This window comes from Netta rufina (genome assembly GCF_964035555.1).
Source record: "Netta rufina genome assembly, chromosome: 8".
NCBI lineage: Eukaryota > Metazoa > Chordata > Aves > Anseriformes > Anatidae > Netta > Netta rufina.
The window spans coordinates 25,731,934-25,749,229 of NC_140131.1; the positions used below are offsets into that span (position 1 = coordinate 25,731,934).

Consider the following 17,296-nt stretch of genomic DNA (forward strand, 5'->3'; position numbering starts at 1 on the left):
CTCAGCTTACTGGGAAATCTGCACCTCTTAATCCCAAGGATATTAATCATGAGCACCATGAGTTTAAGAAGGATCAGAAAACCCAAACCAAATAAATCACAACATCAGACCATTGTCTATTAAAGACCTTTGTCTACTAAATCATGACACAATACTATTAGCAGTGCTCTGAAGAAAGCTGAAAATTATTTTGAGGTGAGGAAGCTTTATTTTACTTTTAATTTTTTGAAAAACTGAACGCTTTCTATTTACTATCTAGTGAACCATGTAATGTTGAGTAAGATTCCGCTGTCTTAGTCAATTTTGAATCATACTTGTAAAAAGCATGAGTTCTGGCTTTTGTACCCGTGTCAAGAAGAAGGGGGAATCCCCTGTGGAAGTATTCCTAGAAACTGCCGGAAAGGCTCACTGAAGGTTTTGTATCCATAGCCCACCTAACAGGATAACAGCAATGTAATCAAAACTGTATGAAACAGCATGGACTCATCACCTGAGAACTGAATCTATAGTTTGCATTGCGGTTCATGCTCTGTTGGCACCTGAAGGGATTAATTCAGTTTAAAGGCTGGATTCACGTGCTGAGGTCACCAGCCCTAGATCTTTACTTTGTCTTTAAAGGTGCATGATAAGAATTGCACTCTTCTGCACTGACTTTTATGTACATATAGCAAGCTAAGTTTCAGAATAGCAGGGCTAATGAGGTTTCCATCTGCCTCTCCCTCAAACAGAAATGTCTAATGTAAACAAAAAACTATTTTTTTTAAACTTGCTAGCTTAAAGACAGGAGGATGAAACATCTATGTATTTATGCTTCCTAAACTCAGCCTTTTAAATCCAGGATACTATCAATTCCTTCCAACTTCATGTCAGCTGCACACAGTCTTCCATTGTAGAGGAATCATGCTTTACAAGAAATGTGGTTTAGGGGCTCAATCAGTTGGGAATCAAGGGACTTCTTTCTGTTCCTAAACTGTATGGCCATTTCTCTTTTGTCTTCATAATATGCTTAGCCTGTAAACTGCATTTTTAAACAAAATCTAGTAAAACAGGGTCTTGATTTCAGGTGTAATCTATTATTGTAATGTATTATTGCAATAGAAATTTGTAATTGGTATTGTGATTAATCACTGCCAACAGTATAGAGCTCAGCCTTCAAGATGAGAGAAATGGAGATGGAGATTCTCAGTTTTCTAGAACTGTACTTTGTTGGAGAGGTTAGCGTGGGCTTAAGAATATGGAGAAAAGGATCTTTTACGCCTTTTGGGTACATCGAGTTGGATATTCACTTTGCTTTGTGATCTGGGTTTATTAGTAAATGTTCAAGCAAGCCTGGAGGCATTTCCTAAATGAGGCTGCAACTGTATAGCTTTTAAACTCAATTAGCTGCCTTCTAGTTTCTGCATACTGCATCAATTATAATAGAGTTTAGTTGGCTGCGTGAGAAAGGGAAGGTGGGGGTCCCTGTAAGGGTCCCCCTATGCAGCCCCCTTTATGCCTGTAATGCGGTGGGACCGCTGCATTTTGCGTGGCCCTTTGGCAGCTGCAGGTACTGCGGCTCCAGATCCTCAACGTGTAAATTGCATTTAAAGAGGGGATGCTGGAAAAAGTCATTCACCGGCAAAGAACAAAGTGAGTTAGCTTTCACTACCTGATGTGAGACTCTCTCAGAGTAGAAAAAACACTGAACTTTGCAGTGCTTTGTGTAGGATTGACGTGATGGGTTCACTCAGTGTGAAGTTCGTGCACACAGTGATCTTCTGAGGCTTGTGGTCTTTTGTAAAATGCAGACCTGTGATGGGATTATTTTTTCAACTATTACTAATACAAAAGTGTCCTAAGAAAACTGTTATGCACAGAAATGCCAGCAGACTAGAGTGTATTTCACAAAGCAGAACAGATAGTTACAATTTAAAAGTAAAACAACAAAAATGAAGACAAAATACCTGCCTCAAGGAAAAACCCTTTTGTTAGGGTTCAGGCACAAGAAAATACTCGGCATGTTTTGAACAGTACTTCTATAACATGCTTTTGTTGGATCGCAATCTTCTCTCTCTCCTGTTTGATCTAAAAGTCCAACTGTGTTAATTTAACAAATTAATGTAATGCATTAAGCTTGTAATATGATTAAAGGTATTACAAGAACTTTGTAGAGCATGTTTTTTCTCATTATTTTAGTTTTTCCCTCTCATTTGCAGATGTAAACAAAACTGCAACTACATCTGGTTGAAAATTTAATCTGTTTTTTCCCCTATGGGGAAAACCAAAGATGTCTTAAAGAAACACTTTTCTGCGCACGTTTTTCTGGGAAGCCCTTTTGCGTGAGGAGAAGAAAAAAGACCCCTTGCTGCCCCCGAATGGTTGATAGCCTGATGTTTTTGGTGTGCCTCTGGAATGTTAAAGCTCTGTTATTTTTGGAGAAAGGCCTGGAAAGCTGGGTTTCCAATACTGTGTGAAACTCCCAACTATCAGACTACTATCTATCTGCAAAAAAAAAAATCGTGTTGCCTAGGTTTTCTCCTCTTTCCTTTGCCATGATCTACTCCCCCCAAAGCAAATAAAACAATTTAGACATACCTTTCTTTATGCTATCACAGAACGAAAACTTACCCAAACCTCTTTTCATCTTTTTCTGAAATAGAGATCTTCCTTTCTAATCAGCTTTAACAGTAATGGATAGATCTGTTCTTTATCTTGACTAGTGAATAAGACTATAATAAAGATGTAGAGTTCTTAGCAATGAAGAGTCAGGGCTGTACATGTATGGTGAGAGACTAGTTGTGACTGAAGAGCTTTGTTTGGAGAAATGGGAAATTCTTGCATTTAGTTGACTGAGCCTTGCACGGAAGCATCTTGCTGTCCATGCGGTCATGTATGTACTTGATATTCTGCTCTATTTGTGCATAGCATAAACTAGAATTAATGCAGTCAGTGTGAGGGCTGCTTAAAATACAAAAGCAAACAACACAACAAACATGCAGGTGTGAGGACCAAATCCTGGTAATGAAACCAAAGGAGCCCTTCATGGAAGAAAAAGAAATCCATCTGATTCATCTGAATCCCTGTCTTCAGTTCATACAAAAACTTGTAAAACCTCACCTTTATCGTTGGCCTTTATAGTGTTTATTTTGATGTATAAATTCTAACTGCAGTCAGTAAAGTCTTTCAAAAGATTTTGCATGCATGCTAAGATACTATTATTTTTAATGTACTTTAACACAGGTATGTCTGATTTCCTGAAAGCTGACATCACTGGGGAAAAAAGGTGATGGTTAGATCATGCTTGCATAGGGTTCACCTCATTTTTGGCACTTAATGCCCTTCTGCTTAGTTTTTATTACTAAGGATGCATCTTTGAGTGCGCTTCTAAATCATTACGCTACAAAAAGAAACATACTGCTGTCCATCTCCAGGTGGTTTCTTTAAATAAGGTTTCCACCTTATTTAAAGACTGGTGATCTTTTTTTCTTTCAAAAAGATTATTTTTTAATTACATTCTGCCTACTTTCCATACGTGCTGCTCTTCATTTTTAATTTGAAGGAACAAGAGAAGGTAGCACTGGAGCATACTTGGTCTTGCTTGAAACATTTCGGTCTTTATTTAAAAACTCACAGTACTGAAGCTTTCTCTTAAAAGGCTGCTGCGACATTCAAATGTTTGTTGGCTGGACTTGAAAGTGTGCTTAGGGTACTGCTTAGAAAAATTTAGTGCCCCGTAAGTGCAATACACAATAAAAGGAAGTAATGTTCATGACCTATTGTGTGGATTGCTGCAAACTGCTTTTCTCTTAAAGCTTTCAGCTTGCTGACCTGGAGAAAAGGCTGTTTTCACATTCTATTCCAGTTACCTACGTGAAATTCTTCTTTTAGGTCTTTCTTGGTTTAGGTCTTGGTTTTTCTTTGACCCACTTTTACAGTTTTTAGTGCTGACTGTTTAACGTGTGCAGTGAACAGCTGCGCTACTGAGTTTCTGCAGATGTTGTGAGCCAGTATGATTTTTAAGTGCTTCTGTGATGTTCTGTCATGACAGCCTTGATACAGGAAAAAGAAATCATACTTACTCATGGATGTCTTCAAATGTCCTGACCTAGACCCAAGAAAAAATAAAGAGCATGGTATTTTCTGGCACTCTCTGTTGTGAGCTGTCTGAGATGGTTTTCTTTTGTGGCTCCTAAAGAGATCAGATAAAGTTTGGAGCCATCCAGTAATTGCACGTTCCAAGTTCCTTTTCATATCTACAGCAATCCTGTTAATGTTACCTCTTTTAAAAGCTCTGTTAGTAAATATCACCAGATTAAAGGCTAGATACTCTAGATTTCTGCTCTGTAAAAGTCCATTAAATAAACACAGTATTGCTGGCTGACTAACTTCTGAGGTTAATTTCCCACTGAAGGTTTTAGTGGGCTGTTAATGACTATAGGTGCAGCTTTTTTGACTTCCTGATTTTGGGGGTAGTTCAGTTCATCAGATCACCTCTGTTTTCCTGATTCCTTTGTGTATGAGCTTGCCTTAAATGAGAGCCCTCTCTATGTTCACTGTGTTCAAGATACCTGTTTGCCTGAGAATACTTTAAAGCGTGTTCCACTGTTGAAAATAGTGGTTGTGACACTGCCATCTTGTATCTATACTTTGGTATAGGAATTTTGTGTATTTAAAATAACTGAGTTTATTTTCAAGACAATCACCAAAATACAAACCTTAAAGCTGTTTCGCTGTTTATTTAACTCATACATTGCACAGTAGGGCTGCACCAGAATTTGGGGAGGGGGCTACATGTGTTTTGTGTGGTGTCCTAGACCTCTACCTCCCCTCTCCCATCCTTACCATCAAATTGCTATATAATGGGTATATATGCAAGACTTTTTTTTTTTTTTTGCATTTGCTGAATAACACTGCCAAGTTTGTCAAGCAGAAATGTAATCAACACTCTACACTACATTCTTTAGTGACTGAGATTGAAAGGGAAATAAACAACACCATCATTGGTACAACTGTTCAAGAGGTGCAATGAAGTGTTGTCCAATGGGCAAATAGTAACAGTACAACCAGGACTCCTTGGTCCTATTCTCTGTTCTGGTGTACAGCGTTATCCTTTTTTGTCCTTTTGCCCCTTCTGTATGCCCCACCACACAATCTTGTTTGCAGGCCCCTCCCTTCAATGTGGGGGAATTAAAAATGTAAAGATTTAATCTCCACTCCTTAAAAGTACATTTTTAGCCCTCTTCTGTGTGATAAGATAGAATGGAAAGCATAAACTAATGGTAAATGTCAACTAACCACTAGGCTTGAAAAAATTGCAGCTGGCTTCTGTTTATGAAGCACAGAAACTGTGTGGGAGGAGATGCAAAGAACCTCCTCCAATACCCACTCTCACAGTAGGAGGAAAAAAAAAAAAAAAAAACACAAAAACAAAACTGTACTGAATATGGGGTTTAACCTTCAGAATTATTTTGCTGTTCTCTTATGTTCTTACGCTTGTACGAAAATGCTAAAAGGCAATCAATTTATTTTGTGTAAAGGCATCAGAAAAAGGCCCTGTGACACCTTAAAAGTGAACTTTGATTCATTTCTGATAAGAAGTAAGGCACCCAATTTGCTTGTATCAATTTTGAATGTGAGTTAAGATATGAATCTCCTAAACATTTTAAAGTGTATTTAATGAACAATTTTTATGGAGAGCTTCAGCATGTCTTAAATCTGATGCAATGTTTCAATGCAGCAACACTATTAATGTTGTTTTAGAGTAATGTTGAAACGGCAGTGCTTAAATGTATCACACAAATCTGAAATGAAGTGCTTGTTTTGAGTCTGAACAGACATTTGGGAAGTAGATCGCGTGATATTCATTCATGATGTATAATCTGAGATCAAAAATAGTCGCCAGGTTTATGCTAATATAAATTGAGAGAAATTCTAGTTTCACAATGCCATTTGACATTAAAGTTAAGCTAATGCTTCTTATAACAGGAAGCTCATAGTCCAAACCTGGTATGAGGAAAGGCTAATTTTAAGTAATATTTGCAGAAATACATCGAACATCCATCACTTTCAGACTTGGAAAACAGAATACAGCTTCAACTTGTTTATGACACAATTAGTTTTAACTGCTTTTAAAAAGAAGGAAGGTAAATAGACTAGAAAAGGGATCAAGAAAGAAGGTGGCATTTTTTCTGTTTTTTTAATCTGAGACATTGCTATATCTAGATGCTGATTTTACTGGGCAGATGAAACTGTCCTGTAAGAATGGCAAATATTGTTCAGTATGGGAAGATTGTTTTTACATGTTTGACTAACAACTCGCATATGCAAAAAAATAAATGTTTAGAACTGCATCTCTGTTATTTCACCTGCTCTTCTTTTAGAAGTGTCCTTTCTTGTTTGCTGACAACTCCCACTATGGAATACTTGTCCAAAGACCCAGGAATTATTATTAACTCCCCAAGATGGGGGTGGGAAATTAGAACTGGTGAGCAAAAGCTGGAAGGATACCAGCTGGAGGATATTTGTGACAGATGAGAATAACAGGAAGGGAGGGAGAAAAAGAAATGGTCAGCATTTTTGGCTTTTTAAAAGTGGGGTGCAGATGACTTGCTGTTATGTTTTTGCAATGTCTTGTTTCCAGACTGTTGGCTTAGTCAGCCACATCTTTAATTTGCGCAGTCTATAACAGCTGCTTCTGCTCCTACCACAGAAAGAGAAATTATAGTTTCCAAGCTTTCATTTCATCCCTCTTACCTATAATACTTGAGTTCCAGTCTGTCTGACCACTTTACTAGGCTTTTTTTTTTTTTAATTAGCAGATCTTTTGGGGAGCCCTTAAGTTTGTTTTGCATATACAGAAACACTAAACAGCCTTGGAAACTCTTGATGAGATGAAAAGCATCCTGCTGGGAATATAAAATAGCATGTAATACCAAGAATAATGATTTCTGTAACTGAGGTTTTCATGTGCCTTATTAGAAAGCATCATTTATGTAGGGTCTTGTTGAATCTTTTTTTTTCTTTTCTTAACAACATTTTAAACCTCATCTCTTTAATTTAGACTCTACACATTTTGTTGATTTACCTTTTGTAAAAGGTTTACAGGTATGTTTGAAGTAAATAAAATGCCCAAGATTAATCCCTAGCGTTCAAATACATTTGAGTACTCTTAGCTCAAATGTTCTTACTGGATTTGCCCAGGTGAGACAGGTGGAGTTTCATAACATCTTCCTTGTACCTGAGACCACTGTGCTGCCTGGTCACTTGGCTGAGGTGACATGTCGTTATTAAGTGCTAATAAATATCCTCACTTTGGAGAGGTACACATGTAGAGGGTAATGGCTCTCACTGCTGCAAGTATCTTGATATAATTGAAGAAACAGCTTGTTTTAATCACTTCCTAATTGTACAGCATGACCAACTAATCTCTGGGAAGTACCTTGGAGACCCAGTAATATGCTTCATCGACTTCTGGGGAACTGACAGAGAAGATGGTCGAATTGCCCTCGGCTCACTTTGTTTGCTCTTCTGTAGTTCTGTGGTGATTTGTCTAGAAGGCAAAGAAATAAAAGTTTTAGTATTATAATTCAGAATATATTCACTAGATCAGTTGATAATTGGTCTTGATGTTAGCTAAGGAAAAATAACTAGCATTATAGAGGTCTGATAATATTTTTATACTACTCCTTCTTTATCCAAATTCTTCCTTTGGATTTTCAGTATGTTGTGCTTCAAGCTAGCTCTGACTGAAAATAGATTATTCAGAATATTAAACAAAAATTAATAATGTGGAATAAGGCTCATATTCAATAATTCAAATACCACAAATAAGTAGGTCTGTGATATTTTGCTTCATGATTTTTTTTTTTGTGAGATTATTCAGAATGACAAAATGACAAGATGAGCTGATTCTTCAGTGCTGCAGATAAATGTTGCTAAGATCTTTTTGTGAAAACTCAAGCCTGTGTGCCCAAACCTATGGTCTTTTGTTCTTGTGGAGCTTACATTTCATTTTATGTCTTAAATCCTACTTAAATTCTCAGAAGTACAGGTCTAAGTATTAGTCTAATCTTTTTTTTGTACCATGCACCAATCCTGATGAAATTAAAAAACAAACAAACAAAAAACACAACACCTTGCAGTTCCTCAACAGTTCTGAAAACTGTTACATCTTTGGCCTGCAATATTCAGAGGCACCAGAGGAACCATGGAATAACTCTCCCCTGTCCTTAAAGTGTGGGATGATGGGATCCAATCAGGTGATGGGATTCCTGAAGCCTTTTAATTCTTAGTATTCAAGATTGAAAACACCAAGACTGAAGTAATGAGTTCCTTGTTAAAGCCACTTGCTTATTACATTGAACTCAGCTGAACATGTCTGGTATTAAGTAAATATGGTATAGATTTGAAAATACTTCTTTTTTAAGGTTTAATATACTTTTCAGTGGTCTAATGATTGCTTTTTGAAGAGCTTGTGGTCTGCAAAATACTATAATTATACAGCATATGCTTTAAAAGACTGGCTTGTAGTACTGACCTTCCTAGAGTTTCATGGGAGACATTTTGAGAATGCCAGATCCATCTTGAGTGTAACTACGCTAACCCTCTTACAATTAATGGAGAAACACGCAAGGCTGAACTCTCCAAACAGCTTTCAAAAATCTCACACTTTTTATGTGTCTACTTTACAGAACATGGAAAAAAATACCACCCATCAGGGAACTAAAACACAGAACTTTAATTACATAATGCCCATTAATGTTAAATTTTACACTGAAGGTCTGTATTATACAAAAGCCAACTAAAATACAAGTCTCCTTCTCAAACCCTGTACCATGTATTGCCTGGACATTTGGTCATTAAAATGAACTTGGCTGCAAAAATAGGCGTTAGACAAAGATGCAACATTTCATGTTGATTTCCAAAAGCCTTTATAGTTTGAAATAATTTTATTATTTTGATTTTCTCAAATAATATTTAAAAGCATTCAAAGAGAAGTAATGCTAGTTGAGTGAAGAGACTCACGTATGATGTGAACTCAAGTGATAGTATTTTCAACTGCTGCAGTCCTTTTATAATCTGATATGATTTTAGATTTTCTCTCAAAAGATTTTTTTTAATGTCAGACTGAAGAATGTCTTTACCAGCTGTATTAGAGAAGAATGTTTGTAAATCTCCATTCATAAATCTTGTTTCCTATTTCATTTTTTGCTCTGAATCATTTACCTAGTCAATAACTGCAGCCCCTATTTTTTTTAATTTGTTTAATAAATATAACTCCCCTTTTAGCATTCTTTCCAGAGTTTGACCTCAGACCGAAGTCTTCTCTTGTATTAATTCTGGAAATAAGGTGATCGAACCACTCTTGATCTATGTGTTAAACTACTGTAGTTCTGCTTTTTTGGGTGGAGTTCAGGAGGGAGCGTACCCAAGCACTTTGAGTTGCAGGAGCTGGTATTTGGAGGCACAAAGAAAGGATCTGGAGCACTGGTTCGGTCTGCCAGTTCCCTGACTGATGCTGGACTGGCTTTTGTTGGTATTGCTGGAGGTCTAAGAGGGGATTTGGTAGGATGTTAGAGGCTAGCACAGCTGTTTCTAAGCCTTTTCTCAAGATGAAGAAGATACCTGTCTGGGGAAACAACAGTTGCAGCAGATACTGCTAGCCATGAGAGGGGATGTCTTGTAAGGGAAAATGGGTAACATGGATGGGAAGTGGAAAGGTGCTGGTGGTTTTATCTGGTGGAGAAAGGAGACCAAATAGAAGGAGGGTAGAAATGCTGCTCTTGCTGTGGTACTGCAAATGGCTGTGTGTGGGGAGGGTGGCATTTTATCTGAGCAGGGAGGATTTTGTGGCAGCATAAACGCGAGATGGAGGGCTGAGCGATCTGAGTGATGGTTGGATGGTAAATTGCACAGAGAACAAAAAGCACGTGGATGCTGTCTGGCTAGGCAGACGTCAAAAATGCTTGGACTTAGGAAGTAGGAGGATAGTGGGATCAGCTAAAGGGATGTGAAGAATTTTAATGAAAAATAGACATAAAGTTATAACGAAACATGTAATGTTCAAAGTTCTTTCTTGCATTCCCTGTCCTTCTCAGATGAAATAAGGGGAACATGGCTGCTTTTTTTTTTTTTTGTATAATCTTTGTGTTTACTTATTGTTCCTGATTTATTTCAAATCATGCACAATGATCAGAGTTGATACCCTCAAGTGGTTTTATGAGTTAGCACAAGGATTACCAGCCCTTTCTTTCTTAAGCCTATCATCAGAGCAGTCTTCAGGAGCAGACAGAAGGGAAGAGCAAGGGCCATGGAACAGCAAATGGGTTGAGCGAGAAGAGCACCACAGCCTTGAGGCCTGGGTCTTGAGCGGGCAGAGAAAATACCACAGCGTGTGGTTGGGCTACAGGAAGGGGATGTGAGGGTGAGCAGAGGGTAGAAAGCTGGGCTGGCTGCCCGCAGGGCTCTCCTGCGGGTGCCCCAGATGCAGGAGCGGGGCCTGCTCTTGTCCCAAGCAGTGCAGCTGCAGAGCACATCTGGGAGGGGGCTCTTGGTACTTGTATTCGGGCCTCAATTGCAAACCTGTCAATTCAGGGCATCAATCACACTTCTAGTCTTTTCACTATGTAATGTTTTCTATGTTTTTTTATTTTTTTTTTTAAGACTGCATTAGTGTTTCTGATGAAGGAGGGGAAGACCTTGATAAAATTCAGGTGGCTCTGCTGCTATTTATGTGGGAGCAGCCTCACAGAAGGGCTGTTTTAAGCAGTGACTTTATAAGAATGCTCCATGTCGATGAACAGTAATGATCAAATTTGTGAGCATTTGGATAACCTTTCCAGTGATGGAGCCTCCATTTTACACATCTACTTTCCAAATTCTCAGTCTGGTGGGAGCTCACATTATATTTAATAGCAACTGTTTTTTGCCACTGCATCTGAATGGGTTGGAATCATGCTTAAAATGATTGATAGTTTTTAAGCTTACATGCCGTTGTCGTAAACATCCTTTTCATTTTTAAATTAATGAGAAACTCAAAATAGTCCCCAATTTTCTCACACTCAGTTGCACTCTTTCCCAACTTCCTGATTGGTTTCAAGGAGAAGTCATGCTCTTCCTTTTTCATTTGCTCAGCTTGTCTGTGCTCCCCTTGCTGCTGATCTCCCTGCTCCCAGGCAGACCCGTTCCAGCTCGGTGATGAGTGCCAGTCACGACAGCGGAACAAGCCAAAAGTAGTAAACTTACGATGAAAAGCTTGCAAACTTGGAAGTGCTTAGGTGCCAGGGTTTTAAACTCATTGCAACTTTATTAATGACACCCTGGGGGAAGAATCTTTTAATAGTAAACATATCCAAATGGTTTTGAGCTAAAAAAGATGGTTTTACTTTGTTTTGGTTGCATGAGTACTACACCATTATCAAGAGATGATTTAGAGCAATAGCAGTGAAGTCTTAGCTTGGATCTTGTTGAACTGAAGGCTCTCCTCCACTGAAAATGTTTTTCCAGCTTTATGGAAGCTTCCCCCCCCCTCCCCATGGCATTTTTTGGTTTAAAAAGAGCAATGTGTTAAACAGCATTCATTGAGTTTAGTGAATAATCAAATATAATTTTTCTTTTTTTTTTTTTTTCTCTTGAAACACACACTCCTGCTCTGCTTTTGAAATGCTACGTGTGGCAGTCTGCTGTGAGTATTATTCTTCTCTCTGGTAGCTTCTACGTGAAAACTCTTTTCCCCGAGAAAATGGAATCTTTGTGTCTTTGTCTCCTCGCTAGCTTTCAGGCATGTTTTGGCAGGAGCTCTGACTGTCGAGGCACTAGAGAGGAGGGGCCTTGTAGTCATTTGTCAGCTTTTCTTGCATCTGTAATTTTTTGTCAACTCAGCAGTACTGGAGGGGCTAAAAAAGGGGGGAGAGCTCGTAGTTGTTGAAAGTCAAACTCTTGAAATAATTGCCAGACTGTAACAGTTCAGGGAAGGTGTATGTCTGGCAACAAACTACCAGTGTTTCAGCTAAAAAAGATATAGTGTTCAGGTTTTAGAAAATCTCCATTTCACGCAATTGCATGTCATGGATCTCTACAGGCAATTTTACTCTGTTTGTAGACTTGTTTACTGTGTTGATAAACTGGCTTTTTTAATGGTGAAGAAAATATTTCACTGATGTTCAAGACCTGGTTCTTTCCAACCAACAGATTAATTTAAAACATTTTGTCTTTAACGTTGGTCCTAATCCTCTGCTGCTATCTTCCTTCACAGGCCATGCACTTTTATCTCCTTGTGTAATGTAATTAAACATAAATTAGTTAATTTTTTTATTAGAAGATGGATCCCTTCATATTAAAGAAAGCATTTTTCCTCCTTAGCTTTTTATGGAATATTAATGTTGATCTCTCCTCCTCATTTCAGTAGGCTATTTAAGCTCAGGGCTCATACTGTGAGCTGTTAATTAATCAGTGTGACAGATGAAGAAAGTATCCAACTATGAAAGAAAACCTTACTTCAGTGACTAACAATAAGGATGTGAGCCCGAGTGATTTAAGGGATTTTTTTTTTGTGTGGATGTGTGATAAGGAGTCTTAATCTGTTAGAGGTAACGATGTTTTTTTCGCTCAGTTTGTGTCTCTGCACAAACATTAAAGGGCTCATCAATATTTTGTCTTGAAAAGTCTAGACAGCAGTTAAAAGAGCCTCTCCTACAGTTTGAGGAGATCTCGTTTCCCATAATTAATAACAGGAAGCAAGTAAATAAGGCTTTACTGACAAATGGAAGAGTAACACAGACCCAGAAACATTAGCTCCTAGCCGAGAAATGTGGCTGAGGTCTGTTGGTATTAGTGCACAGGAAAAGATTACCGTGGAAGCACAGTAGGGCTTTGCACAAGCTTAATTCAGTTATGTGATAGCAGACTAAAAGTGCAAAAGTAACGATAATGCATTTTAATTATTGAGAGTGATTCCTGACCTTTGTTTACACCAGTGTTACAGCCCAAGAACTCCTCTCTGTCATTATTTGAAACTCTTTGAACTCTGAAGGAGATTTTTCATGTTTATTTAAAAGCTACCAGAAGGCATTTCAGGCACTTCCGGGAACAAACTGTATATATGTATTTCAGGAAGATAAGAAATGAAAGGAAACGTTTTTGATTTTTTTTTTTTGTTCTTTTTGAAGATTGCCTTTTCCACTCAAAGATACCTTTTCAGAAAGTAGTTGGAAACCCTTCTCCACCCCCCAGCCCCCAATTCGTCTTGTTAAAATTGGTTAAACAACAAAAGGGGAATTACATCCTCATCTCTTGTGTAAAAGAGATTTACCAGTGTAAAACCAGAGCAGTGCTAGTTATCTCACTGAGCTGTTAAGGTCATCTCAGCAGCTCCACATTGCAATGACAAAAATTCAGTCTTGCCCTGCCTGCCATGCTTATGACTGATTTCAGTTTTTGGGTTACTCTGGGGGGGAGGTTGTTTTCCTGGGGGAGAGGCACTGACTGAATGCAATATCCAGAGGCACTGGAAAGCACATCTAACACCATGCTCGTGCTGGACTTTAAGTCTGAGCTTGTTGAATTAAAGGTTCATCGTTCAGTATGTCTATGATGTGATACAATGGTATAATACAGTCTGTATGGCATCTTGGCTGACCTTGAGAAGAGAAGAAAAGTGAATTTGTTTCACTGATTTTTTTTTAGGCATGCTAAACAGTGAATTCCTACTTTAGCTATTTAGTTTACAGTAACCTACTAGAATTATTTTCCCCCTGTAGAAAACCCAACAGCTCATATACTAAAAATGGCAAAATAGACAAAAATAAGCCTGTTTGTAGAGCTAATGTTTTTTTTCCTTTTCTGTACATTTTAGAAGATTAACAGCCGTTGCTGTATGGGAGCATGGTGATGCATACTAAATAGTCAGTCCATAAGGCATTTTGGAAGGAATTCAGTAAATTCAAAGAAGATATCCCAACGTATCCCATCATTTTTGCATTTCCATTGATTGTAGTTAAAATGTGTGAAAGCAACAGACTATATCCAAAAAGAAGTTGCATTATTTACGTTGTTGCTTCCATTGCTTAAGTCTTGTCAGGTTAAAACATGTACTACAGATACGGTGTTTAGTGACTGATTAAATGAGATACTTGAGCACGTGTGCATAACTTCAAGCATAGGCTTCTTCCATTTGACATGATTGAATTATATAACTCCGTAGTTTGTAACTGGACTTCAGTTACATTTAGAATGCATTTCCCTCTCCTGTTAAGTACTGAGTTCTGTCACCTTGCATCACACATGCCAGTATCCAGCGAGGCTTATGGCTTCTCACAGAGAACTTAAGGAATGTGGTGTTACTTGACACAAGTGCCCAAGCTCTTAGCGCAAATAAATATCTCAAATGACTATTGTAATAGGAAAAAAAGTCAGTAGACAACTGTTGAAGGTGAATTTTCAGGGTATAACCATATACTACCATATACTTCAGGTACAATTTTTAACTGCTGTGTTAAGTTGTATTTTTTTTTTTTTCCTAGCTCAGAACTGCAATAACTATAATAACTGAATAACTGCAAGTTCAGCTCCCGAGGAAAGTTTATGGTGGACAAGAGGCTTTTTCTTTATCACAAAAAAAACAAAACAAAAACAAAAAAACATGCTCTATTGCACAGAAAAGCTTTGAAGAAAATTGTATGAGTTTATTTCATTTACTTTAGACCTTCAAAAATCAGATGTTTATATGCTGACCTAGGTTTAGAAACTTTTCTAATTACCAAGGCAATACACAAATCTTTTTAATAAATAATTTGCATATCTTCAACTGCACATTACAAAGGGCATTTTAAAATTGAGCGCAGTCTTTATATTCAGCTTTTAATGTGATGTTTGCACGCTTAAGAAGAAAACTTTCATGTTTAGGGTGCTTCTTTTAGAATGAAAGGTGATTGACCAGTAGACTGAATTCTTTGAATTGTATGATAGTACAGTTCAGTAACACATCAGTGGTTCTTAGTGCATCAGTACCTGCAGATTGATTAAATGTGTATTTCACAGAAGTTGCCAAGTGTAGTAAAGTGTAGGATAGTGTAAAACAAGATTCCTGGTATAGACCCAATTTAATCTAAAAGATGGCAATATGGAAAATGTACAATCCTAACAGGACCAGATATTGGTATCAGAATTTTGTTATCTTAAACCTATAGATATGTAGCTTCCAAGTGAAACTCTCTTGAGAACTAGCAGTTTCCAGGCTATTCTCTCAATTTCCTGTTTATTTTATATAGTACTGGAAATTCTTTCTGATGCTGTGGTGCTCTTATTCTAAAAGAATGAAGGCTGTGTCTAATAAGATATTGTCCAAAGCCCACTCTGTCAAAGTACCAAGGTTCAAAGTAACTGTAGGTACCCTGATTATATCACAGCTTTTAAGACAATTTCTTTTGTCCTTGAGGATTTTTAAGTAATTTGAGCATATTCTTCTTCTGTGTCTGTGACCTGATCAAGTCCACCCCCAGTGTTATAAAATATACTCAGGAGTAAAGATAAGTTCTTCTGATTCAGTGGTAGACTCTTAATAAATGAAAATAAATAATAAAATTAAAATAAATAAATAAAACCCCACAAACTAGAATAGAAATAAAGGAAAACACATTTGCAGTCAAATTTGAATATTAAAGTTTCTAAGTACATTCCACACTATTTAAATACCTCAAGGGTTTATATTTATAACAATTCCTTTTAAAATAGGATTTTTTTTTTTTAATTCAAAGAATTTGGGAAGCTCCACTTGTTTTAATCAATAACATAATTCGGTCATATAATTTAAAGAAGATATTTCCATTCACCCTCCTCTTAAATGAAATAATTGTTGTGTAGGTGAGAATCCTGTGGAATTACTGTGAAAAATGTGAAAGTAGATTGACTTAAAGAATTGACTTGAAATTTTACATTTATCATGACTGCCATTGGCCAGGTCTTGGAAAGTTCACACAGCTGTGTTCTAGAGTTCTCCAGGCCTCTGAAGTTTTTCCCTCTCTCTGGAAGGTGTTGAGGAGGAGTACAATACCCTAGGAATCCTTACTGTGCTCTCTACCATGACAGAAATAGCATGGACTGGAGGGGGGGGAACAACAACAACAAAACAAAACAAAAACAACAATAAAATAAAATAAAATAAAAATAAATAAACATACTCCAGATGATGATTTTGGAAGGACAGACCTTTGCTTTACATATAGAAAGTTGAAAACAAATGTAAAATTTCTTGTGATCCCCATTTCAACTATCAGAGACTTAAACTGATCCATACCACTGTCAATCCGAGGAAGATATACTTAAGTATACGAAGTATCCAGGAGTATTTTTTTTTTTTTTTCTTCTATCTGGCTACTTCTTGATGTATTATTTTAAGAAGTTTAAGCTCTGGCTCATCAAGTCAAGTCAATAGGTATGAAATTCTTTCTCCTTTAAGCACAACTCTTTCTGGAAAAGGCAGGAGATGAGAATATATGGTGATGAAACTAGACTCCTGTTTGTTTGCTCACATCTTCTCTAAAAAGTTTTTATAACTACCTTGAGCTTTTCCTTTCCAGAAACAATATTTCTCACTGGTAAACTAAATATGATCTGACTAGCTAAATAAGTGGATTTGTTTTTATTTTTATTTTTTGGATAAGAAAATACTTTCCAATCTCATAAACAGCAGGTTCTATTCTCTTCTGTAAGTAGCCAGCACTTTTTTATTGTTTGGCAAGTTCACATCCTTCACTAGCTTGTATACTTGATGCAGGTGTAGTAGAAGCCTTCATTTATGATACAGGAAGGGAGTTTTATTAAATAAGAAAACCACAGACTTTACACTTTTCTTTTTTGCCAAGCTCTGCACAATACATTTTCCTTGAGTGGAGTTAGCATAGGAACTGGGACTGATGTGGCCAAACCTGTTTCATGAGTACATAAATCATACTCTTCAGCAAGAACCTTTTTAGTAAATCATTTTCTTTGCAGTATGTCAAATAATATTCTGACGCATGCAATGAGTCTTGCTTCTCAGTAGAATGGTGTATAGTACCTTCACTTTACTAATTAAATTAGCATATATAGACATCAACATGTTAATGCTACATGCCTTCAAGTTAGGACTTGAAATACTTTTCAGTGATTCTTGTCCATCTTGTTTTGCTTCCAGAATGTAAATCTGCTTTTCACCTGCAATAAGGTCACAGCTGAGGGGAGGCTTTGGGAGGGGGAAGGAATCTACAGGGGTGGCATATATTGCTTTACACTGAGTCTTAGCTGAAAGAATTTGGCCTCTGGCCCTGTTCCTCCTTCACAA

The 17,296-nt window shown here is 37.3% G+C and overlaps 1 long non-coding RNA gene across 1 annotated transcript in view; it reads right to left on the reverse strand.

Moving 5' to 3' along the window:
- Window positions 1-17,296, reverse strand: part of LOC311212297 — a 64,852-nt gene that overhangs the window by 26,882 nt on the left and 20,674 nt on the right. Inside the window, exon 2 of the long non-coding RNA XR_014618689.1 lies at window positions 7,418-7,528. This is a non-coding gene — a long non-coding RNA (uncharacterized lncRNA). The remainder of the gene's footprint in view (window positions 1-7,417; window positions 7,529-17,296) is intronic.